Source organism: Neolamprologus multifasciatus, chromosome 7 (assembly GCF_963576455.1).
Source record: "Neolamprologus multifasciatus chromosome 7, fNeoMul1.2, whole genome shotgun sequence".
NCBI classification, from domain to species: Eukaryota; Metazoa; Chordata; class Actinopteri; order Cichliformes; family Cichlidae; genus Neolamprologus; species Neolamprologus multifasciatus.
Window position 1 is genome coordinate 14,627,085 of NC_140445.1, and position 27,081 is coordinate 14,654,165.

Genomic DNA, 27,081 nt, shown 5'->3' on the forward strand with positions numbered 1-27,081 from the left:
TAAACCACATTAGGATATATGAAACCTACCTCTTCATTGGGGGTTTCCTTTATCAAACTCATTTCCCATACTCACAGATTATCTATCTGACATCTTAATCTCTGCACCCAACCCAAATTTTACCAATTTATTTCAGGTCTTTCCGCTTTGAGGACAGCATGGTCTGTTCCTGGAAATCCTGGTGTGATGAGACTGTCTGAGGTCTAAGAGGTTAGCCATCTTCAGTGCTCAGGTACAGGCTGGAAATTAGGTTTTTGTAAACCAGCAGTCCTTCCTGTCCTGGATGTGCACATCCTCATCACTGAAGGAGTGGCCACTGGTTTGTAGATGTAAATAGATGGTGGAGTACTGGCCTGAAGTAGAATAGAATAGAATAGAATAGAATGCCTTTATTGTCACTATACAGTTGTACAATGAGATACAGAGCATCTCCTACTCAGTGTAAACATGCTGGGGGGGTACAGTTCTGCAGTGCTATAGATATATGGACAGTATTAACATAGGGAAAAAGATTCAATTTTAAAGATTAAAATTGGGGGGGGGGGGGGGGGGCGCGAGGAGGCTGTGTTATCGGTGCATGTGTGAGTTCAGGGTGGTTATGGCTTTGGGGAAGAAACTGTTTTTGAGTCTGTGGGTTTTTGTGTTGATGCACCTGTAGCGCTTCCCTGAGGGAACATGTTGAAACCAGGGTGGGAGCTGTCCTTGATAATGTTTGCTGCTCTGCTGAGGCAGCGGGAGGAATAAATGTCCATCAGGGAGGGGAGAGGGCAGCCGATGATCTTTTGTGCTGTCTTGACCCCACTCTGAAGCCTCACTCTATCCGCCTTGGTGCAGCTGCCATACCATACCGTGATGCAGTAGGTTAGCAGGCTCTCAATGGACGAGTGGTAGAAGGTCAGCAGCAGGTTGGAGTTCAGCTTGTACTTCCTGAGGACTCTCAGGAAGTGCAGCTGCTGTTGGGCCTTCTTGACAACCGCTGAGATGTCTGTCCAGGAGTAGCTCTTCTGTGTTGTGCCATTCTCTTACCAAGAGTTTGGTTTGGTTTCCCTGATGTATAAGTCACAGAAATCCTCTTTGCACTGAGATACATACAGTGTATTGCTCTGTTACTGGTGGGTGACACGATCGGGCTGAAATTTTTGGTGTAACATGTTTTGGTGTCACAGAGATGCAGCGTTTTTTTAAAAAGTATGTCAGCTGTTCATGCTGTTGCTGAATACCATGAAAAAGTCACATGGGTAAGTGTCCATCTAGATTTGTGCAGAAATTTATGGTGCAGAAATTTATGATGAGTGAAAATAACCTAGCTTATAAGTGCAGTGTTGCAACAGAGACCTTTCACCGACAGGTGTTTCTAAGCTAAACGAAAGCAGCTGTAGCTTGCTCCAGTTAGTTTACAGCAGTTTAATTCCCCAGAAATTCACAAACCATCATAAGTCAAAAAGAAATGGGGATGAACCTGGGCCTACCCTGTATCTTTAAAATAACAACACTATCCTAAATTAAAACATGGATATCCGCATGTTCTGTTTCAGACTTGGCTTGAATAAAACAGACAAGACAGATCATCCAGTTTAAAGGTAAATGTACGTAAGCCAGACAACACAAGATCAAGCAGCACATTAAATAGCTCAAACACCTCACCACTTTGGAACGCTTCTTTGGTCAGACATTAAACACTGATGCCAGCAGCATGCTTCAGACTAAACAATCAGAGTAACAAATATGTTATTTGGTTTCATGGAGTGCACTGATCCCCTGTGAAGGGTCACAGGCTCGATTGTTGGAATGACTGTTGGTATTAAACTTTGTGTATAGAATTTTATTGACTTGCATTGTCCACATTTCTTCTCTTTGTATGTTCTATCAGTCATTTTCATGGATGTTGACTGGATAAAATAACTGGTCACACACTTGATCTATAACATGAAAGCTAATTAAAGACTGTCTGAGACAAAGAAACTCAGTTAATTCCAAACAAAACTGGAATTAATTCATCTTTGAAACAAAAAGCACTTGAAAAAAAAAAAGGTTTTTGGTATTTCAGCCTGTGACAGAGTGGTACAGAGAGTAGTCAGAAAAATGGTGGGGGCATGGAGGACTCTGTGTTATATTTAATTCAAATGAGGACCCAAATGCAAGAACTGAAGTAAGCAAAACAAACAAAAAAAAAAGAACATTAATAAAACTGGAAGGAAAAGATACTACAGGTCAAGTGCAGGAAAGTACAACAGAAGTCCATGAAAATATAAAAAAGCACCATATTTCTCATATTTGTTTTGAGGCCTGATCTAAAAGATGAGCTCTTAGGTTTTGGTTTGAAAAGTTTGTACTGTAGGAGCTGTGAGAAATCTTGATTTTGAAAGTAAATTTAAGTGAATCAGAGACCACTTTTTGTCTGCAAGAGGCCCGTTCTTCAAGGACTATAGTTTAGGCGACAAATTTTGCCATCAGTTTCCACTGTATCCTAAAAGAAGCTGGACTCCAGCCTCACTAAAATGCCTTGCAAAGTGGGTAGTCAGGCCACCCAGTTATGTAATGGTAACTTAATCAGGCAAACAGCGGGAAAAAATGTCAGCAAATATTAGCCTAAATTAAAGTGTCACGCTAAGCTGAAGTACTTAAATGAGCCAAAAGCTGTATAATGTAACTACAGCTTTGCCTGAACTGATGTTTGTCCCTTTGATCGCTCTTCTCTCTCTCTTGCCTAAACATACGGTTAAGTGTTTTGTGCTTTTGCCTGTAATTGATGGAGACATGCAGCAAAGGGTGGATTCCACAGCACACATGCTCTCCTTGAGTCTACTGTGCTAAGTGTGAACTATAGGGAGGAACCAAAATGACTCAGATGAAAAGATCAGTTGCAGTACTCGGTGTTACCGCAAAATACAAATGAAGTTGAAATATTGCCTCTGACTTGAGTTATTTAAATGACCTGGATGCAAAAGACTCATTTTGGAACCACGTTGAGGCATAAGTTGATGTACCTGTTAATCTAGCCATTTTCTGATGCATCTCTGGTTTAAATTATGGAGTTAGTGAGGCCAGTAGGAAAGTGTAATGTTTCCCCCACATTGGCTTGTTTTCATTGGCTTCATGTTAAATCCATGATCATGTTAAATAATCAGGCCCATTCTTATTTTAAAGACCTCATAGTACCATATGGCCCAAATGGAGCATTGTGCTCTCAGACTGCTTACTTGTGGTTCCTAGTGCTTTCTACTTTATAACTACTAGTACTACTATTATTACTAAGGCTAGTACTACTGGAGGCAGAGCCTTCCGGTTTCAGGCCCCATTTCTGTTGAGCCAGCTCCCAGTTTGGATTCACAAAGTGCTTTGAGGTGATTGTTGTTGTGATTTGGTACTATATAAATAAAGTTTGATTGACTGCCACTAACAACAGTTCTCCCTTGCTGAATAACAATTCAAGACTATGACACGTGGAGTCTAAGAGGTGAGTCTTTGCAGAGAATCTGTTCATCTTAAATTCAATACATTCAATACAAAAGTTTATTTGAATTCCTAATAAGCAATTATATAATTACTTATTTCATTTGTTTTAACTTTAAAAACAATGCATTCAGTGGATTGTGTTACTTTTAGCCAAGAAACACTCAGAAAACATGTTGGGAGGTTTTGATCATTTGAGACATTTTTTCACATTTTTAAATTTAAAAAAATGCATCCATTCTACAAATATAATTTTAATGTAGTGCTTTTAAAATGAATGCCTGAAATGGAAGCTATCATAGCGGCTTATTGATGATCTTAACTTTTCTACGATAAGCACAACATTTAACGCCCTTGCCTGTGTGTTAATGACGAGTTTTTACACTTCAATACATACATTAGTTGTACAAGATGCTTGTGAGGCCTGCTATTATGTATTTTTTGTAGGCAGAGGAAGAGCCGGATGTGGCAGACTTAAAGAGGTTGCTATTTGAGTGACCAGAATTGACAAGATTACAAATGAGGGACAGCTCAAGTTGAGCAGTTTAGAGACAAAGGTAGAGAAGTAGGGCTGAGATAGTTTGGACATGTGTAGAGGAAGGACAGCAGATATACAGTGACTGTTTCTCTATAATAAAGGCCAACAGTGCAAATAACAACAAAGCCTCAATAGTCCCAGTTACAGCGCTAACACAGAGAGACAGACAACCATTTGCAGTAGTAGCAATTTATATGCCACCCCTGTGAATTCCTCTTCTCAAACTAATAGTGACAAACCTATGGGAAAAATAGTCTATTCCTTTTGACCTGTATTGTTTGCCCTTTAAAATTTGAACATTTACTTGAACTGTCATGGTTGAAGTCATTGTGTCACTGAGAAGAAGACACATTTCCGTAATGGTCATCATATAGGTATGCCTGGACTCTGATGTCTGTTGGCAGTCGGTCTAATGGGGATTATAAGAAACACCTGCAGTTCTTCTGTTTATTTAGCATTCATACTTTTGAAAGACATATTTCAAAGCAATGCGGTTAGCGCAAAGGACACAGTGGAGCTGCCAGGAACGACTGCGTTCAACTGAAAACAGACTGGAATGGGCTAAAAGTGCTATTATTGTCCTCACATTAATGTGCTGGAGACATCCAGCAAGTCAGATACAAACCAAGTCAAATGGTAATGTGTGTGCAATATGATCAGCAACATAAGCAAGACAAAAAAACATCAGGGGTGTCAAATATAAGGCCTGGGGGCCAAAATTGGCCCAGCAAAGACGCCAATCTGGCCGTCTGAACAGCTTTACATAATGTGACAAAGGGCATGAGGGCATTTTGAATTTTAACTGTTTGTTGTTTATTATTTGTTCATTAAAAAACTACTACAACAAAGTATTACAGTAACAGATGGCCATATCATTTTTTCAGCAGTTCTACCGTTAAAAACCATGAACAAGTTAAGTCTATGATGAACTATTTTTCTATTTTATAATTACACACACTCTAATGAGCTTCCAGAATTTTCTATGCAGTTTTAAAGACTTATTGCATATTTAAGCCCAAAACAGTCAAGCTGACACATTTCTTCATTCACATTCACTATATTGCCAAAAGTATTCTTCTGCCTTCACAAGCATATGAACTTGAGTGACATCACATACTTAATCCATGGGGCTTAATATGACGTCTTCATGTCTTAATGAATTAGATATTTGCATTAACGTAAAAGTAATTAACGTAAAGCATTCTAGCAGCTAAATATGAAAAGTCCTTAATAATATGACATTGTGGTAATGACATTTTCCAGGAAACCCCCCCCCCCTCCCCCCCGCCAAATGGTAGTTGGTACCAGATAATTACTAACAAATCCTTTTTATAACGGGGCTTCTGTGTAACTACATTTTATTTTTATTCTTTTTTGCTTTTTGTCACCATCACCTTCCTCAGAACAGGCCATAAACCCAGGTAGTTTCTGCCGTTCTGTTTATAGTGCTCTTGAGATATTTTAACAATCCTGCCACGTTAGGTCATTTTAGTTTCAAGAACATTTAGAGACTCTAACATTGTGAGCTTCTGCTGCACGGAGTAGTAACAGCCAACTCCCCTAGTCCACCCCACTCCATCCATCTCCCCCTCTCAGTATGGGATAATCAGTTGTGTTAAATCACAGCCTGTCTTTCCTCTGTGTTCACTGTCAAACAAGATGACTGAGTTCTTCGAGGACTGGACTGCAGCTAAAGTAACACAAACACAGAAGATCCAGATCGTTTGGCTTTAAAAATTCACTTAATTCTGAGAGAGGGAACGTACATGTTTTTGCACATTACCATGTCCCACACTGACTAAAAGCTTGTTGGGATTGGAATTGGGTCACTCCCTGGGGTCTTATCAATACATAATTAAAAAGACAGGATACAGTCACACTTCTTGTGCAGTCTCTGCACAATGAACCACTGTGGTGTGTCAGGAATTGCTGTTGCATAGTACTGGGTTAACAATGGCACATTGTGGCATAACTTAAAAAAAAACAAAACCCAAAACACCCCACTTTTACAGCAAGTCTATGGTTTCCTCTGAACACTGAGTATTTTTTAACCAGATGGAGCCTGTGTGCTGGGTAAGAGAAAAAGACACGAAAGTCAGTCTCTGGCACGTAGAAATACAACAGGATAACATAACTCGTGTATATGGAGATTTGTCTCCATAAACACAAGTTATGTTATCATGTTTAGAATATTGCTCTTTCCAAAATAGCAGTCTTTCACTAAGATACATGAGGGCTCCTGCAGCTTCCAGGAATGGACTGCATTTATTGGTGTTGCTGGATCAAGCTGTGTTATTCAACAATTTCCTGACTCTGAGGGTCATCCGGGGGATCCTGGGGCTTTGTTGTTTTTGGAAAGACTCCTGGAATTAAGTGAGGGAACATTTATGGTTCGATCTTTTATATCCATTACGCAATTAATGAGATTGCCACGGGACATTCACACAGAGAGATATTGGTAAACAGAGGTCTACCTTCTACTCGGGTGTTGCATTAAACGAGCTGTATCAGGGTGGCTATAAGATTTGTTCGTAAAGGAGTCTGTTGTAAAAACTGCACTTTTCAAGATTTTTAACATCGCCTAGTGGCGCTCATCACCCTGTAAGAAAACAACAAATTCAGGTATACAGGGTATTGACATTGCCACATGTTTATACAATCTGTAGTCTACTTTTGCAAATATTTATAAAAAAGAATGGGTTATTCTAATGGGCACACTGAATCCAAGCTTGATACTGTAACAGTATTTGTGAATTTTGTTTTTTGTTCCCTGAGGTTGGTAATAAAGGGAAATATTATGTGTCAGCTTCCCAGGACATTTTAGACAATTCTATGTTTCCAACCTTGCAGTAACAGTTTTTGGGAAAACCCTTTTCCGTCCCAGCATGAATGTGTTCCAATTCACAAAGCAAGGTCCATAAAGACATGGTTGGATAAGTTTTGACCGGCTCACACAGAGCCCAAAAAAATTCCAACAACACACTCCAGGATCTTATGGAAGTGAATGCAATGCAAGAACAACTCCATATTAATATGTGTGGATTAAGAATGATGTGATAAAAGCTCATGTAAGTGTATTGTATAGGTGTCCCAATACTTTTGTATAATCTCTCACAATAATCATAAAGAAAATAATTTGGTTGATTATTTTTTTGTGTAACGAGGCTTCTTGGCAATAAATCTTATACCGTTGGAAAACCTGTTTATTTATCCTTAAATGGCACCACATTTGTGGGTTGAGCAGCAGAGTTGAGAATGTGGGATGCTCCTACGAAAAGTGTACAGTGGTATCAGTTTGAGTGTTTCTCCACTTAATTGATCTAGCAGGCTGGCTTATCTGATCAGTGTCAACTTGGCCATATCAATTCACAGCAACTTATAAACAACTTTATAAACACTGTTTATGTAGAGAGGTTTGATGAGAGGGTACTTTACAAAATTTAGAGAAGCAGTATTACATCATCCCAATCAAAAAGCCAAAAGTTCTTCAGTAGCTGAGACTGTTTAGATTTAGGTTTTTGTGGTTTTTTCCCATTTCCATTTGAGGATATCTACTAAAACTGTGTCCAACACTCATTGTGTCCAACATTCATTTCAATCTGTGGAGCTTTTGAAATGTGTATGCCATACTTTATCCAGATGTATGACCCTTATGGTTGTGTATACAAAACTACAAAAGCAACAGTGCTTCGGGGTAAGAATTCTTCCCTGAATTCAGTGAACCCAGTGAACCCAGGGACCGCACAAAGCACTTTAAATAGTTTCATTTTAGCATGTGATCAAATTTTTCCATGAATTAATACAGTTGGAATTGTTACAGACGGTGCTGGGCATCAAATGGCTACATTGTGGCTCTCTTCCACAGCATGTTTTTTATCCTGTCTTCCTTTTCTCACCCCAACCTGTCACAGCAGATGGCCCCGCCCCTCCCTGAGCCTGGTTCTGTCGAGGTTTCTTCCTGTTAAAAGGGAGTTTTTCCCTCTCTCGCCAAAATGCTTGCTCATAGGGAATCATATGATTGTTGGGTTTTTCTCTGTATGTATTCTTGTAGGGTCTACCTTACAATATAAAGCACCTTGAGGTGACTGTTGTTGTGAATTGGTGCTATATAAATAAAATAAAATTTAATTGAATTGAATTTTCTCCATTTTGCAGCAATAGCACAACATGTACGTATTTATGCAGGAAAATGATTCTCAAATATGAAACGCAGTTTTTCGAGCAAAGGATCTCTGACCCATCGTTTTCCAATCCTGTCAGCACTGTCTGCAGCACATGTAGCAGAGCAGCATCACAACTGAACAGATGGTGGAGCAGTCAAATTATGTCTTTGCAGCAAGATGCAATTTAGTTTGTGAAACACCTTGCCAACAGGTTAATCTACAGTGACTCCATCATACATCTCGGGTCTATATATGTATGAGCAGACATGTCAATAACGTTACTGCCAAAGTCATGCTTTTATACAAAAATCCCCAAATAAAGAGAAATCTTCTGAGAAGAACGTCATGCGTTTGCATTTGCGTTAGTTTTGTTTCAGCTTTCTGCACAAGTATAATCCTGCCTCTATAATCAGATCATTATCAGAAGATTGCAGCCTTGTTTTCCTCTTAAAAACCTGCTCAACCTTTTTCCTGGTCAAGTTGATTCCTACTGAAAGTAAAGGCCTGGTGTTGCTGCAAAAGTTACAAATCATAGTTCAGCGCAGTGTCAAACATCCGATTGGTGCCAAATAGGATGCTCTTTTATGGTTAGACCGTTTACAGCTTATTTAAAAATACACAGTAAAAGGACTGTTGTCTGCAACTTTTAGAAACAAATGATGCTTTGTCAGAGCGTTTTTCATGGAAACAACCTCAAAAAATAGAAACATTAGCCATTGGGGATTTTTGATGAATTGAGTGAATTGAGAGCTGTTGACTACAGATCATTGTCTGAATATTACAAGACAAGGGAACTTACTGGCTTAAAGGTTATTTTGTGGAATGACCTAACAATGGACATCATCTCAAATGGTGCATTCAAAGTTTCCAGTTGTTCCCAAGATTAGCTTATGGCAACATCAGTTAAAAGACAGCTAGCTCAACACAAACTGTTTATGCGTTTCCATGATTTTTCTCTCAGGCAGGGAGAATCCTGGCGTGTGGTCATGGTGAACTCACACTGCTGAGAAAGCTAATGCACCATGCTGCTTTGTCAATGAATAAAACCCAGTTACAATGGGCAAACTATTTCCTATCCAACACTAATCATACTTACTAGACTGCCAGCAAATATCTGCAGCAGCATCTCTTTGCACCACATATTAAAAATGTCACTCTTGTGCATTTAATTTGTCCACCACTTTTGCCAAAACTTCCTCCTTGTTTTCCCATTTTACGTTCAATTCAATTCTATTTTATTTCAATACCAAAACATCACAACGGTTGTCCCAAGATGCTTATATTGTAAGAAAGAGAACTCCAACAGTCAGACCATCTGGTATGAGCGAGCACTTGGTGACTGTGGGGAGGATGAGCTCCCTTTTAACAGGAAGTGACCTCTACAGATGCTCAGGGAGATGAGGCATATGATGCAACATGCGTGGGGGTGATGGTAAAAAGCAAAGAGAAAAGGACAACAAACAGGACAAAAAAGAGAAATGCAGGACAGAATAGAAAAAAAACTAATGACATGCAATAATGGCACAGAAAAGCACAGGAAGTGTTCAGTGCATTATGGGCAGTCTTCCAGAAGAGACTTCTTGTGCTTTATTTTCACGTAACTGAGCTCATAGCAGCGTAACTTACAGATGCTGGTTCCACAGTAGACGGGCCTGATACCCAAAGGACTTGCCTTCTATTCTACTGGAAACCAGAGGAACCAGTAAGCCTGCAATCTGAGAGCGAAGTCCTCCTTTAGGGATAATGTAATCGTTATAGGTCTTCAATTATGGAAGAAGTGTGACAACTAAGTGACTTGTCCTAAAAAAAAAAAAAGACCACAAGTATGTGCTATGTCCTAATCATAAAAATGCTGTCAGTTTCATTCAGATGAACAGCACTATTATCTTTACAGTGTTTGGAAATCAAATGGTACCTCCGATACCTCTGTTCTGTTTTCACCTGAAACAAAAACAGAAAACCAAAAACAGCATAACCTGACGTGCAGCTCATTAGAAATTTTGGTGACATTGGGCCGATGCAGCTATTGTGACTGGCCAGTTCAGTATTTTCTATGCCTCGTGTTGATTTCCAGCTACTTTTACCACCCTAGGCTTTGAATCTATCAGTGAGAGAATCATCATAATACAAGCAACATGACTTGGACTTGATGGAGTGTATATAGAAGTGGAAACACACACACAGAAACACACTTATTTTACTTGTTTTTAACAGCTACATGTATCTTGTACAATATATTTCTGCAGTAAGCAGGAGAGAAAGGTCCACTGTCACATTAAACTGTTCAAAATGTTCTACTTCAAACATCGAGAACTTTGACCGCTGGCCTGCAGGGCTGACACAAGTGATCAAGACCTCAGGCTGAAAACTCCAACTTGGAAGCCAGTTTCTATCCAAGTGGGCATGTACAGTGTGTATTTAAACAGTCAAGCATTTAAACAAAACTCAAGTTTGTTACGTGTTCCCCCTAATAGCTCTACTGATCGAAATTTCTTAAATGACGCAAAGAGGTACATTTTTGTGATGTATTAATATAAAAGTATTGGAAACAATTCTGTTAGAATGTCCTCCCTGCTCTGTGTTAGGACTGGCAGACTCTGAAGCAAGACGAAACACAGGAAGTCAGTTTAAAGTGTTTATGTGCACTGCGAACTGTGGACTAAACTTAAGAGGTTGTAGGAATCTGAAGTACAAGAGTGCACCTGGTAACTTGGAAACAACTGGAAAACTGTTATCACTGAGTGAGCTGAACGACGCCACCATGAAGAGTGATGGAAGGATGTGGTGGAGAGCTGGTCCTGTAACACCGCAGGTAGGTGATGAGCAGATAGAGATCAGGTGGGCGAGTAAACACAAAGGCAGCATACACTCGCATGTGGAGAGACAGGAAGAGAGAGAGACAGAAAGTGGCAGGTCTATGTGGGGACCATAACAATAATCGACGAGTTTTTGCATCCATCCTTGGCCCTCCCATTGTTGCTTCCATGATAGAGGCTGTTGGAAAGCATGGCAGCAGGATATACTGCAATTCCTGTGACTAATGCATGGAAGTAAAGTTGAAAAGGGGGCCAATTGTTCCTTTTAGGAATATGAAGTCAAACATTACACTCAGAGGTAAAATTCAACATCTTTGGATTTCATGTAAAAAGGAAACCCATTTAAAAAATATTTATTCATGCTTTAGATAACCCCTGAGAAGCACATTTACAGAGAGGAAAAGGAAAATTCTTAGTTTGCTCCTGGAACCTGTACATTATCCCAGGTTTTTGTTTTTAAAAGGGTACAGTGTACTTCCCAGTGCCCTTTATTTGTCCTGACCAACAGAAATCAGTCTAAACATCCAGCTTTACCTTTGACTCAACTAAGAAACAAAAAAGAAGAAATGTTTAACGCAGGACATCAGGAACACATCAGTTACATGTTTTAAGTTAAATAAAAGGTCTTTTATTTGCATATTTAATCACATTTCTGATAAAATAATTTTAATACTAGACAAAGCTAACCTGAGTAAATCGAACAATGCAGTTTTTAAATAATGATTGCATTTAAATAATAAAAACTATCCAAATCTATCACATTTAACCACATTTTAAGTTGAGATTAATTTCACTAACCACGATTACTGCTGATTATTGCCAGACCTGCTGAATCAAGAAATCATATAAAAAGAACCTGTCTGAGAAAGTGATGTAGGCTCAAAGATCTCCAAAGACAACACATTACAGCACATTACAGTATATCACTATGTAACCAAAATCACCAACATCTAACAGTCTGGAAAGGGTTACACAGTAATTTCTTAGGCTTTGGAACTCCAGTGAATCACAGTAAGAACCATTATCCATAAATGGAGAAATCTGGTATAGTGGTGAAATTCCCAGGAGTGGACAGTCAACCAAAGTTACTCCGGCAGTGCATCGACGACTCATCCAGGAGGTGACAGAAGGACCAGAGCAACATCTAAAGAACTGCAAGCCTCACTTCCCTTAGTTAAGATCAGCGTTCATCATTAAACAAAAAGAAAGAGACTGGGCAAAAATGGCATCAATGGGAAAATATTCTGTGGATTGATGAGATAAAAGTTCTGCTACATCTGGCATAAACTAACAGCATTTCATGAAAAGAACATCAGACCTACAGTACAACATGGTGTTGGTAGTGTGATGGTTTGGGGTTGCTTCAGGATCTGGACAACTAGCTGTAACTGATGGAACCTTCTCTCTAGAAGAAACTCCTGAATCTCCGGCTATTATTTGTCCTGAAGGTCAGGTGCACTTGAGTTATGCATCAGCAAAATGATCACTGTCACCTTGAGTCCATCAAATTGCTGCTCGATTGTTGGAAGATGTTTTCTTAGTCCTAATAGATTTCTTCATAATTTGATTTATTTGCCAATAAAAGTCAATTAAAGTCCACCCACCCATCCGTCCATCCATCCGTCCATCCATCCATCCATCCATCCATGCATCCGGCCATCCGGCCATCCGTCCGTCCATCCGTCCGTCCATCCGTCCATCCATCCGTCCAAACTTTTGTTTTGACTGTATTGAGTGTCCTGGAATCGTATCATGATACTACTGTTACTGTTATTGTTAGCAGCATATTTAGTCATTGGGTGGTTTCCAATCCCCACTGGATACAAGGGGCAAATTCTCAGCCCTGTATTTGACAATTTATTATGCTTACGATTTATTTTGTATTTTTTAATTAGCAGGAGGTCTTAGTTTCTAAACATGACTAGCTGTGGTATAAATACTGCAAGTTAGTTATGTTTTAAAATGTGATTAATTTACCATATTTACACCACAGTGCATTTATTTCTAGATTAATAAGACACTGGAAAATTTTCAAAAATGTTCTTTTTTCCACTCTCTTATTATCCATTTGATATAATTTATCATGTAGTGTATTGCCACCACTGATTAAAAAAAAAAAAAACGCTTGTTAAAGTGCAAAGAAACCAAGTCAGTGAGGTCAATGTTCATTCTATATTACCAATGGTAATTATCGGAGACCTGTTCTTTTAATGGCACTGTGAAGTTTAAAGGTAAACGTCAAATCTGTCCAATAAAACTTTTTATTTGTTTAACAGGATGAAATTAAAGTGAAGTACAGGTATAACAAAAAGGCTGTTAAAATCCAGTAACTTAGTAATAAAGAGAAGTCTGGAATTTCATAAATCACTTGTTTTTATAGAATAAAAAGGTTCCCAACAAGAAGCTTTTTAGGTCATAGTTGCAATATGTGTGTTTGTAATGTTGCAAATATAATGTCTGTGTGTGATGCAAACCTAATTTTGACATCAAATAAGACTGCTTCTTATTTTGCAGCATACACAGTACACCAGATCTAATAAAATCAGTTACAATAGTTTTTTTTAAAGAAATAAAGTAACCCATATTCGCAAAACAGTCAAGTCGGGAGGGATTCAAAAACCTGCAAAAGCAATCAGATTAATAAAATCTTAACTGTCAACTCTGTCATCTCTGCCTTTTGTCAGGGAGACAAAAGATTTTACAGTAAATCCAATAAATGTAGATGAATGGCATTCATGTCACTGTATCCAGACCAGCCTGCCAGCTCTAATCTCTCTCTGTCTGGGAGCACTGACCTCTTTTGTTCAGTTGATGGCTTATTAGCTGTATTGATTTTGGCTTCTTTACTTTACAGACCTCCTGCAGAGAGCCAGATGACCCGTCCACATATCAGCTACTGTTGGCCACCGAGAGCACCAACAAACTTTACCAGTGTTTCTTGCTCAAGATAAATTCCCAATTTATTGATGTAAATTTTGTTGTTTTTTGCTTTGATTTCAAAGACAAAAGGGGGAGTACTCCACTGAAGACTGGATCTGGATTAAGTGTCTCCTGTTATGCTGGATCATGTGTTACAGCCTTGCATGCTGTTTTTCCCCCCTGCAGTCACTTCATTGACGGAAGCTTCTCACAGAGGACTCAGTTGCATCTGCTGCATGAGCCAAAGTGGCCGACACATTGTGTGTTGTAAGTACTGAGACTTTTCCACTCATTTTAGTGAATTTCAGACAAATCGAGGATAAGTTTGGTCAATACTGTGTCATATGTACAAAGCATCTAACTGAAAACACTTTTCATGTCCCTGCTGTAATGATTTCTATAGTGTTTTAAATTTTAGTGAAGTATGAAAGCTTTATGGCCAGCCTGATTGATTTGAAGGACATCTGATATCCAGTGACACTGTAATATGCATAATATTTTAGAGTGATGTCATTAACTGAGTATTAAATACCTTGGCTCCTTATTTGCAGTTTTTTTTGTTCATACACACACACACACACGGTTTTTAGTATCCATGTAGCTGTTAGAAACATTGAAAAACACTTGTGTGTTCAGGGTTAGTATTATAGAAAAAATCATAAATGTTGCGTAACCCTCAGCTTTGTTTTGGAGTATCTGAGAATTGCAGTTGTCTGATCATGATTTATGTCAACAGCTGGTTGAAAGCAACATCTTTTCCCCGATCGGTCTATTTGAGATGTTTGTGATTTCCTCACCATGGTTTTTGAATCATGTTCTCCGTGAGGTGGAGGGCAGTTTGAGGCAGAACAGAAACTGATGTTTGATACAACCTGGAAACACTGTCAGGGTTTCAAATTTTAATATCGCCAGGGGACAAACGTCAACAAAGAAAACAGAGAGTTTGTCATGGTGATTCTTATGCAGACTGGTTTGTAGGCAAAAATTAAAGATAGATTCCAGTTTTAAAAGAGGTAATAGATAGATTTCACTGCTTTTTGTTTCATAACAGTATTTTGATTATGTTAATAAATGCTTTGTCTTATGCATTTACTACTTCTGGAATGGATTGTTGTAGTTAATTAGCATGATTTTGTCCTAAAATCTCACTGAAAAGCCTTCAGTTGATCAAAGATGCTGCAGCCAGAGTACTTTAGGGACTAGAAAGAGAGAGCTCTTTTTCTCATATTGGCTTCTCTTCACTGGCTTCCTGTTAAATCCAGGATCCAATTTAAAATCCATCTCACAGTTCTTGAATAATCAGGCCCTATCATAACTTAAAAACCTTATAGTACCATATCGCCCCATCAGAGCACTTTGCTCTCAGAGTGCTGGTTTATTTGTGGTTCCTCGGGTATTTAAAGGTAGAGTGGGAAAGATAGCCTTGAACTTGGAGGCCTCGCTTCTGTGGAACCAGAACCCAGTTTAGATTCAGGGAACAGACACCATTTCTATCCCCCCCAAAACTCAAAGCATATATTAGCATAATTAAGGGATGGGCCAGAGTCACCTGATCAGATAGGCCTGATAGACGGGTCTGCCTCCCATTCGACTTTTAGAAACTCAAGAAAAAAGTAAACCTGCAGTTGGAGAGACTGGAACATCAGTCTTTGCTCTGGTATGAGGCCCTCAAGATATGTTGGTACCTGATCATTCAGGATGTTGTACACTGTAAGGATTTTAAATTCAATTCACAGGGAGCAAGTAAAGAGAAGCTATAAGTCTCTGTTTGTAGACCCCATTTGTACTCTCACTGTAGCATTTTGGATCAACTGAAAGCTTTTCCAAGGAGTTTTTAAAACAAGAGGAATAAAAATAGTCCAGCCTTAAAGTAACATTTTTAGACTAGTTTTTAGCATAATTTTAGCTCAAGGCACCATCTTCTCTTTAAGCATTATGTTTTATTCAAAAAGAGGACCCAAATGCAGACAAGAGAAGGCAGGAATAAAACTGGCAAGGAAGCCATTGGTTGCTAACACAGTTTACAACCCAGGAGACCAGAGGAGTGATTCAAATCAAGACAGGAGTGAAGGAGAACCCAGACAGTCTTAACAATTCATAAAAAATAAAAGAGAGGGACAGAGCTATAAATACACAGGGAACTAATTGTGAACAGGTGGAACTAATGAATATGGGTGAAAACAATCAGTCGGAGCAGGCGATCATAAGGAGCAGGCACGGACAGGAAGTAAAACAACAAAGGATGTGTGAGGAAAGCCAATTACCAAAATAAGACAGGGTACAATAACAAGGGCAATGAGAAGTCGATGCAGGCAAAGGAGCAGACAAAACAGAAACAAAGCAAGAAGTTGACCAAGAAAGAAACAGGATGTGACAGACACGACAGATTAATGGCATGATTTAACTCACAAAATAACACGCCTTGAGTGACCTATGAGTCACTCACTGCTTTCAGTGTACAAAAATGTAAAATGGTGACATGTTGGCAAATTCTTATCTTGAGAGGCTGAATTGAGAGTTTGGGCATTTAGGGGAAAAAAGACACCGAAGACCAAAAAGCATGTCAGAGTGGGCGCCTGTGTAAACCTATGCAGGGTTTGCCATGTGTCCCACATTAACTTCCTGTATGAGTAACCTCAACGGAAATGTTCCCACTCCTACTGTCACCCACATCTGAAGGCAAATCATGCAGTTGTCGTGGTAACAGCAGATTGTTTTGGTTGGTTGCGGTAGGGCTTTCGATGAGGGAAACTGTGTCATCAGAAATTTGTCTTGTAAAGGATTTAGGACTCTCTCGCTGACCTGATGTGGGTGAAAGTCTTCTCAAACAGCTCAAAAACCTTGTCTTTTGCTAGTTTCTTGTGTACGGCTTCCTGACTTCCTGGAGCATCTTGGTCTATGATGATGGATTTCAGCATGCTTTATCAAAGCCAGTCATTAATATGTAGCAATTTTAACTAAGCACATGCCTTTACATTAGAGAAACTTTTTGGTAGGAATAATGGCTGAGTCTTTCTCATCTTTCTTGCTGCTTTCCTGGGAGTAGTGCTTGATACGTCACTGAGAAATATATTAACTGAAACTTCAAGGCCTTCATCCTTAAATATATACTCGCTCTCATTTCAAAACAATTATTGATTACTATGATTATCCCTCTTGTAATTATTCCTCATACGTGCCAGGTCATAACATAAGGTATTCAGCCAAGGATGTGCTTGCCATCCCACAATCCCAGCTGATGAGAAAGGATGCCCAGGTCTTTTATGTTAGAGCACCCACTCTCTGGAACAACCTGAGGAGAACACATTGGCAAACTCATTATTTTATTATTTTATCTGTATTTTTATAAGCAGGCTTTCTCAGTGTTTCCAGTTTTAGTTACTTTACATCTTTACATCTGTATCTTGTAAAGTTTAAAGCTATTAATTTTAATTTCATTATGTTTTTCATGGAATCTCTTTGTGCTGATAGTCCTCCCACAATGATGCATATCTGTCATTATCTGTCATTATCACTCTAAGACTAAATGACTTTATCTCAATTCGTATTTCCCAGAAATGATGACTTTCCACTGGAAACAGGACGAGATGACGGTATCTCATGTTTTATACGCTATGCTAATGAAACAGCTCCACATTAGAAATATCTCTACTGCAAAAGAGAAAAATATCAACAAACTGACACTTCTAAGCTGTTTGTAACAATAACACTGAAGTGTTTTGACTCGTGTCCCATATTTAGTGTGACTATGACAGATGAAAAATATTGTTTATGAACTGTGAGCTTAATATTTGTGTGTGATGTGTAAATACTCCTTCCTCTTGACCTCAGTTTGATTGCAAATGTTTGCTGAAAACACAACACGTGGAGCTGCACGTGCAGCAGCTGCATGAAGTTGTCCTTGTGCAGGAGCTCATGCAGCATTTCTGGCAACACTTTATACAAATAGAATCAGGAGCCAAAAAGTAAATAACTTTTCAAGGAACTACTGTGCTGAAGTTGCTTCCTGCAGTACCTTTGATTTATTTAGTCAGACATAGCTTGTGTAGAAAAATAGAAATTATACTTAAAGGATCTAATTGGCCAGCTGGGGATATGGTGGAAACGAGGAGTTGAGTCATTCGAGAGACTCAGAGTAGAGGTTAGCATTTGGATCTCCTTCTTTGCTTAGGCTGCTACTCTGCCCTGGATAAGTGGCCCTGCCAGATAATCAGCTTTGGTCAGTCAATTCTAAAGATTTTCAGGGTTTTTTATCTTTTCTGGGTGGGTGTCAGTGTGACATATGTACATTTATAAACTAACGACTATGATACCTTCAGTGATTCTGCCTCTGGTAGCTATTTCATCACTTCCAGGCCTGTTTGGATTGACAGCTGCCATTTTTTTTCCTTTTTATAATTAAATAATGATGCACGTACCTGTGAGATTTACCACCAAACACTGATTGGGAAAGTATTTATTACTTGTATTACTTTTACCTTACTTCATGAAGAACATTCAAAGCTCTTTTTTTGGATATTGGCTCCTTTTGTTCCCTTCTCTGTCAACACGATCCCACACTGCTTCAGTAATGCTTCTACTGCACAAACTGAGATCAGTTTCAAGCTGAAAAATGAAACCATTGCCGATCTGAAAGATTTATTGCATGGTGAATCAAACTCTGTGTTCATAATTCCATCAATTTGGACAAAATCCCCAACGTCACTGGTTGATATGCAGCTCCAAACCACAGCACAGCCTTCACTGTATGTTATAGATGGCTGTAGACTCTCCATGTTGCTTCTCTCCTGACCTCTTCTGTACATACTGATGATGATTCTGAACAAAATATTTCAGATTTATATTCATCACTTCATAAGAAATGATTTTCAGTCCAGTTCTTGTGTAGCTTGGCATACCTCAACCTTTTATCTCAGTTTCACTTCCTCATTAAGGGCTTCTTGACAGCCACCTTTCCACTGAGACCTTTTCTGTTGAGGCCTCGGCAAACCGTAGATGAATCAACCGAAGGGCCAGTTGCATGTCTTATCTGTTTCCTGTCTTAGGTCTTTACTGGAATCCTTTCTGTGTGATCTGCAGGCACCCTGCACACCATACAGAGATATGACAAGTTTTCATCTAATAGCTATTTGGAAATCAAAGGCAGGTTCAACAATGCTATTTTGTGTCTCTCAAACTGTGCTGACATTGCATCAGTGATCTGCCTCCTTAAAAATCAGACTTAATAAATAATTGATTTGTAAATGTTCCACAAAGTGGTGCCTCCTACTTCTAACCTGTGTTCAGCACAAATACCTCCTAAAATGTATTCGTAATCGCCAGTTTTGTTTGTTTTGGGGCTTTTTTCTTCACAAATTTACATAGGTAGGATCTCCAACTGCAACCACAGTGAGTGGGATCAGTGTAATGGGTGTTTTATGGGTACTTTGTCAACCCTGCAGGACAACATCACACTTCATAACAAACTAGCACATAAATGAAAACAGAAAATACTGAAAAGGATGAAGGCTAACAGCTCACAGCTGGAAATATACAGAACATGTTGGAGACTGCCTCCTGGACACAGTAAAAAGATTTAAAGAGTCATAAACCCTTAAAACAATCTGTACCCACAGTATTATACAAAACAGCAAAGTGCGGTCTGAAAGAAACTACAACATGACTCAACAACAGGCGTGATTTTTATTTTCTAAGCTAACAGAATATCTCCTTTATGTTGACCTTTATGTTGTTTACCAGGCATAAAAGGATCCTGTAAGGGTTATGCCCAGACATCTCTGTCCTTCCTGTCCAATGCAGAGACAAATGGGGTGCTGTGCTGCCTCAACATGGCGTGAGAGCAAGTTTGAAATGTAGCCCACTGTATCTACATGATGTATTTACTTTAACCTGGCTGTATACTTTAAGGCATCTGTACAGCAGAGCCACTGTTGACGGCAAGTGATGGCTAGCTGGCTCATCAGCACATCATTATAACAACAGGCTGACTGACTGACTGTGGGGTGGCTGTCATGTTAGTGCTTCAGTATTTTATCCTGACGGGGTAAATTTATTGTTTGAACAAAGGATCTTAAATTATATCCAGGGTTAGAAGATTTAGTTACTGTTTATATGTCCCTGCTAGAATCATATTTGGTGTCATTAATCTTCATATTGAAGCATTTTCAAAGTTTAGAAAATTTCTCGTAGACTTAGCTCATTAATTTTTATCAGACTACTTCTCATATAATAATAACAATTTAAAGAATTGTAACAACTGCAGCCTGAGCTGTAGAAGACGTCACGGGAGTGAGAACAATCAAATTTGTGCTCCCACACATTTTCCATATGTCCCTGTCCAAGTGGAGACCACAGAGTTCCTGCAGCTGTGTGCATAAAAGAGCTGAGTAGCTGCTAACTAAGGCCAGACTGAATAGCCTCTGTGAAGACCAGCCATCTCCCACAGTGGGGAGATGTCAGCTAAAAGGAATGAGGCAGGCCTGCAAACCAGGGAGGCCCTGCTGGTTCAGAAGAGACTACCAGTGCTATAACTCATCCAGGCCTGTTTTCAGCTGCGTGCTATAACTTCTATACACAATAGGCCCATAGCTTCTTCCCTTATTAACTCTACAGGTCATTAATAAGTGACTGAAATTAAGCATTTTAAGATTTAAATTTGAACGTCCTTTGTTCAAACTTGACAAATATGTGTTGACCAATTTTTTTTTAGACAAATGTGATTCCAGTTTTTTTCTGTGGAAACATTAGAGAGAAGGAGAACTATATTTCCTTTTAGGTATCAAAAGCACTATAATTTTCATTTTTCACTAAGACATTAGTCGCTCCCTGATACCTTAGATCCTTATTTCATATAGACATAACCAGTGTGATATCACCCATCTGTTTGTGGTTGTTTTTTTGTTTCAAATATGAGCTAAAACAAACAAACAAAAACCTAAATGGTTGATTCATATGTCTAAAAAGACTACTGGATCATTTATTTAGGATTTTATTGTGCAATGAACACTGAACAAGCTGAAATGGGAGCACCCTGTCACTCAAGTGTGGACATTTTCATTAATTCTGCAGATTTGGACATTATTACCACGACAGGCTACGGATGTGACTTGTATGTGGAGCACATACAGCATATAACACGTGCTTATATCTTCCAGGTCAGAAAAATGAAGCCAATGTGGAAGTGTCTTAAACCTGAATTCTATCTGAAGATCATATGGTGATACCTGGTTGCAAAACAACTTCCTGTCCTGTAGATGTCTGTGGAAAAACAGCTTTCATTTTTTTAATCTTGGTCATGCTATGGAGAATTATCTATGCTCTTTGGATAATGACTGGTCAGTCACAAGTTGTTGAGCAAGAAGCTTCACAGCAATATCCCCAACCACTATTTTCTGCAGGAGAAAAGGGACTTTGTAAACCAGTGGGTGATGTCATGATAGCTACATCCATCTTTTACACTGTCCATGGTTTTGGAGCTAACTTTAAGTGGCTATTAGAGGAACTGCAGTTGCTGCCACTTCATATTGGTTTCATTTTTCAAAATGGTTTGAATTTGTGGTGTTGATTGATCAGCACTCTTGATCAGCAAAGACCTAAAGCAGGGAGGAAAAAAAGGCTAGTTTGATGAGCAGGCGACCAGTCTTTGAGTCTGACCCGCGGCCCTTTGCTGCATGTCTTTCCCTTTTTTCCCCGTTTTGTCTGTCAGTCTACACTAGGTGGTTACCAGGTGGTTTTGTTTGTTACCTTTCCCCACAAAAATACGATGACAGTAATTAATATTTCAAATTTTAATAAACACATTAAGTGTCTTTGTTCAGAATCCTGAGAAACTTTAGCTAAACAATTCTTTCTTAATTCTTTATATTCTTAATATACAGCTTATGATGAAGAGGGAGTCATCATCAAGTGACTGAAAGCTTCACTTTCACTTTTTTTTGCCTTGAAAGTTTCTCTTTGCCTTACACAAGTTGCTGCATCTGTATTTTTTTGTTTTTTGTAGATAGAATATTGTATGAATAAGAAATCGCAAACGTTGTGTCTAAGCATCCTATCTGAACATTTTTTGGCATGGCCTGTGGACTCTCCATGCTTCTGTTCTCTTTAAGATAAAGTGAATATCTGATTTTACACACAAATGTCTTTGGGGTTGCATTAGGAATTCGGTTGCATCCGACGTTAAAAGAAAAGTGATATGTCAAACATGTGGAACTACGCACTGTGGAAAACCCCTGTGAATTCGGGAGCAGCTGGCTGTAGCTCACTTGTATGCCTTTTAAAGCAGTGGTAGAAAGATGGTTTCAGAAAGTATGATCTTTAGACAAATTAGGAAAAGATAAGTGTTAAAGAAAACATCTGCACAGCTTGTCCTGATAAGTTTTTCAAATTAATTTACCTCCTCCAACTCAAAGATAAATAAAGGCTGTGATCAGAGGGGGCAAGCGGACATTACTTTGGTCCAGTAGGTTGTTTAAAAGTTGGAAGCTCCGCTGTGCCAAACAAGTATTTTAAACAGAAAACAGAGTCTTAGCAGGACTGCAGCTGGCATGAATGTCATCGACACTCTGGAGAGGATTACAGTTTAGCACACTAACATAAACACCAATAGATTATGCCAACAGTCTTGGCATAAGCGCGTAACATGATATCAGAGTTCACACATTTACAGCTTCATTCTGGATGATATTTGTCAGCTGGGACTTTGGCTGATGTTTTGGGACAATGTGTATTGCTTGTTCTCAAATCCGAAGAAGATTTATTAATGGAAAGAAAAATCACATTTCCACTGTCTTCTGGAGTTGGCAGGCTTTACTGTTAATATGACAATAATGCTGTGCAAATGTTTGGAATAATCCATGCTCATGATTTTCAGAAAAATACATCAAAGAGAAGCAATGATATTCAGTGCTTTGTCACTGTTTGAATTATTAAGTTATTTATAGTAAAGCAATCATGGCAGCCGCAGCCTACGGTAATGACTTCATTTTAAATTTCTCAGAGGATGATGATATCTGCTGCTCAATTTTCTCCGTGGCTTTCAGAAATCTCTTTTTGTGGTTAATAAACCCCGAACATCTCAACTTTACAGCACCGAGATCACTGAGGCATGCAGCAGTGACAATAGACATTCCTAATGCAGTCGGTGCATGTCATGTACTTCTTTGTGTGTTTTAATTGGCAGATATTTTCTTTCCCTTAATAACGAGAACTCAGTAAAACCATTAACTCAGGAAGCTAAACTGATCAAAACATGAAAGTGAAGTGAAATCGGGTGATGTCGACTGCAATGGGAGATGTGTATTTCTCTGTAGTTTTATTGGAGTAGATGTCATAAGTGACTATTTGAATTGAGACTTATTATTTGGTATGATTAGACATGTTTTTATTAGTCATGCCATGACTCCTGGGACTGTGAGCTATTGGATGGATTGCCATGAAATTTTGTTCAGACATGTAGCTGCTAAGCATGCTATTCCTAAAGTCACAGTAGTTTTGTAGCGTTGTGAACATGATGGCATGCTGCGGTTTAGCTCAGCACACCGGGCTGGACTCTTAGGCTGTGTTTGGAACTGTTCACTTGTGATCTTCACAGTGGGCTTAATAGAGAACAAGTGCAGACAGCTGGTGAGACATTTTGGGCACTACATGGATGCCGTTTTTACAGCAGCAACCGGAGAACATGTGCACCACACGTGCTATTATGTGCTACTATTTTTAGACAATAGGAATACATACAGTACATATATCTAAGCACATATAAGTATATTTACATTTACTTGGGCTGAAACATCTTGTTAGTGGACCCAGGTGCAGGATGTAGAGGCAGGTTAAACAACAAAAAGTGATCAATTATTGACTGATAATGGAATCCACGAAGTAAACAAAGAGGCATGAGAGGTAAACACACAGAGAACAAACAGCTAATCTGACAACTGATAAGGGACAAGACCACACACAAACTTATAAACACACACACAGACACACACACACACGGGGACCGGGTTTTAGGGGCCTTCGGTGAGTACAATCAAACACAGGGCAGATCAAACAGTCAGAAAGGGACAGAAAACAGACACCAGTGGGAACAATTATGGAATCAGAGGGACGAGAAAGACCAAAACCTTAATCACAGCACGGAGACAAAGAAAAGTGGGAAGCACTACTTGATTCATTCAGAGCACTTTGTTTCACTTCAATAAGCACTTCAGGGTTTGGTATGCCCAAGAGTTAGTTGGCATGCCAGGACTCAAACCACCAACCTTCCAATGAGGAGATGACATGCGCTACCTGCTGAGCAACATCTACCCTGTCGTAAATGAAGGAGAGACGTAGTATCAAGGAAAATATGAACATGAAAACCACAAGAAAGAATAATGATTAAGTTAAGATAGCCAACAACACCCAACAAAAACCATGTCGGCCATCAAAGTAGTAAATATTAAAAGAAGATGATAATTTTTGGGTTGCTAAGCAGTTGCCAGGCGATCTAATTATGTGTGATGTCGTGTAATATAATTTTTGTACATAACAATACATGGGATGCTGACAGTTAATTTCATTTGACAGTGTAACAAATGCTACGTACATGTACATATGTATCCACTGTTTTATGAAATAAATTTTTTCTTGTAGTCTCCTGTAGCTCAGCCCGACGATTGATACTGTGTATCACTGTGATCTGACTTAATAATACTGCTTTGATGAAAAGGGATTGATTAGTAATTTCATCTTAACTGCAACAACGGCAGTGATGACTGACTGGTCACCGATCTCAGTAAGCCTATCAGACCCTGAGGTTGATTAAGCACCAGCTCCACACAGACAAACACAGCTGGTACATTCAGTACATATCAATGACCCGTGTCATTAATCCTTCAACTACACTAATGTCTGGGCCTGCAGATCCTCTAATCTGTGAGGAGCAGAAGCTCATTACAGCTATTACAATGAGACAACAAAGGGAGGTGATCTCCATCCAGCCTGTCAGTTTAGTGTCAGTTAAAGCTGCTCTCAGCAGATGTTGTGGCAAGCCTCAGGAGTGACCTACGAGAGGTTAGTAATGCCTTCAGAGCCATATTAGTTCATGTTTATGTGAGCTTTGACACCTCTGGTCTGCTTACTGTCTGCACATGGCTGGTAGAGAATCCAGTGGCCACATGCGGACGGATCTTTTATGGAGGCTTGTCATTCTTGTCATCAGTGTTAATAATAACAATAATAATAATAATTACAGGATGCAATATTAAACAATGTTTTTATGTCTTTAGATGCTTAATTTTAGAGCTGCAAACCAACAGCATTTACCCTTTCCTGCAGTTCATCTGCTGTTACAAGCAGATGAACTGCAATTATTTCACCTTAGAAATTCCTAAATCATTCTTCTGATATTATCCATGAATGAACCAGCTGTTGTCATGAAATAAATCGATGGCAGATGGAGCTTATTAAACGTTTCCTGCAAATGTCACTGGGCTGCAAGAGTTATAGCGGATCATAAAACTAATGAGGTCATCAAAGAGTGAGCTTCCCTATGTCACTATGTTTACAAGTTACTGACAGTTTGTTGATTATAAATCTGGGAAACCCCTTCTGGAAAAAAAACCTTACAATCCGATGTCTAGATAAACAGATACGGCTCAGCAGAATATTAGACTTTAACTTGGTAACAGAGCATAAACACTGAAACTGGCAACAATCTGAATCACAAAGAGTATAAAATGTTCTAGATTCTTTTATTCCGTAAAGAGGTCTTAAACAAGAAGACTTCCTAACATCGCAGCTAAAATAGAAAAAAAAAACAAGACCGTGGAAGACCAAAAGATGAGACCACAGACATCTCCAGCCCACAGAGCCACGGGATGTTCAGAGTCAGTGTCAGCCTGAGCTGTTTATTGCACTATTTCAGTGTTTGCTGTTTATTATTCCACTTGTAGGCCCACAGTATCTCAATTTCAACATTTTATAGCCTCTCTATCACCTCACAAACCATTACTAAAAACATTTTACATTGTTTTGTTTAGTTTTTTGTCTCAGTGAATCACAGAATTTTTTGATAAGAATGTTTAGAATAGATGTAAAGTGATAGAGGGCTTTAAATGTTGAGTGCAATAATTCTGGAATAGTTGAATCCATTTTTGGTGTTTTTTCAACTTCTATTAAACTTAGGGATTCATGTGAGGTGTAAATATACATGTGGGGCTTTGTCAGGTCAACAGACTAAGTCTGTTCTTGATTGGTCTATACTTTGAAATTATAGTGTCCTTATTAGCAAAGGTATCCAGCATAAACAATATTCCAAAAGTGGAACAAGGCAATTAAAAAGAACCACTAATGAGGACAGCTCATTAATCTTAGTCAGTGGTGAATCAGACCCTGACTGTAGGGGTTCTGGCTGAACTTTACTGGTAGCGTGACTGGCCTGAGTTTAAGGCTAGCTAGTAAAATCAGGAAAATGCTGCTCTTCGACTGCACTGCATAACTGCATAAATAAAAAGTACTTAATTAATCATGGCATTATTTAATCCACTTTCAGTTTTAAATTGTGACTCTGTAACCATTTATTTGCTTTGTTGTTCATTTTACGATATGATCCAATTTAATGCTAATGGTAGTTTTATCTTTACAGTTTCCAAGTTAAGACTTATGAACTGATTCCTTTTAGGTAAGACAGAGCTCCATGATTACATCTCTGTCTTAAGGTGGGACAGGAAACATTTTGCTTCTCTTTATGCCAGTTTCATTGTTTAGATTATAGAGAACTGGACCGAGCAGCGTGTCAGTATGAATGTTCAGTCTTTGGTGACTTCTTAAAGCAGGAAAAAAACATGTCATTTGAAGAAGAGATAATAATACATAAAAAAAACTCCCATCCAGTCATATCTTGTAATGCTAGGAGAAATAAAGGAACCATAAATTTAATGAGCTAAAGCCAGATAGTAATTGTTAATATTATCTTTATAATTAACTCTTTGGCTGATAATACTAAAGAAAGTTAGATGTGTGTTTTGTCGGCCACACACAAAGCACACAATGATAATACGTTATTGTCACACAGCAAATGTGGCACTTAAGGACTGACGGCTTTTTGTTAATCAGAAGAGCTCATAAAAATGTAAAAATCCACCAATGCCAAAACAAAAATTATTTAATCTTATCAGAGTTGAACCGAGAAGCTGAAGCTTGTATAGTTTTGGCT

The 27,081-nt window shown here is 38.8% G+C and overlaps 1 protein-coding gene across 2 annotated transcripts in view; it reads left to right on the top strand.

Annotated features, from left to right (window-relative positions):
- The first annotated feature begins 13,835 nt into the window (after positions 1 to 13,835).
- Positions 13,836 to 27,081, top strand: part of tnca (tenascin Ca) — a 57,191-nt gene continuing 43,945 nt past the window's right edge. Inside the window, exon 1 of one of the 2 annotated variants that reach the window (XM_085165769.1) lies at positions 13,836 to 14,156. The gene's annotated coding sequence lies outside the window, so the exon portion shown is untranslated. The remainder of the gene's footprint in view (positions 14,157 to 27,081) is intronic. The other variant, XM_085165771.1, reaches the window with a different exon arrangement.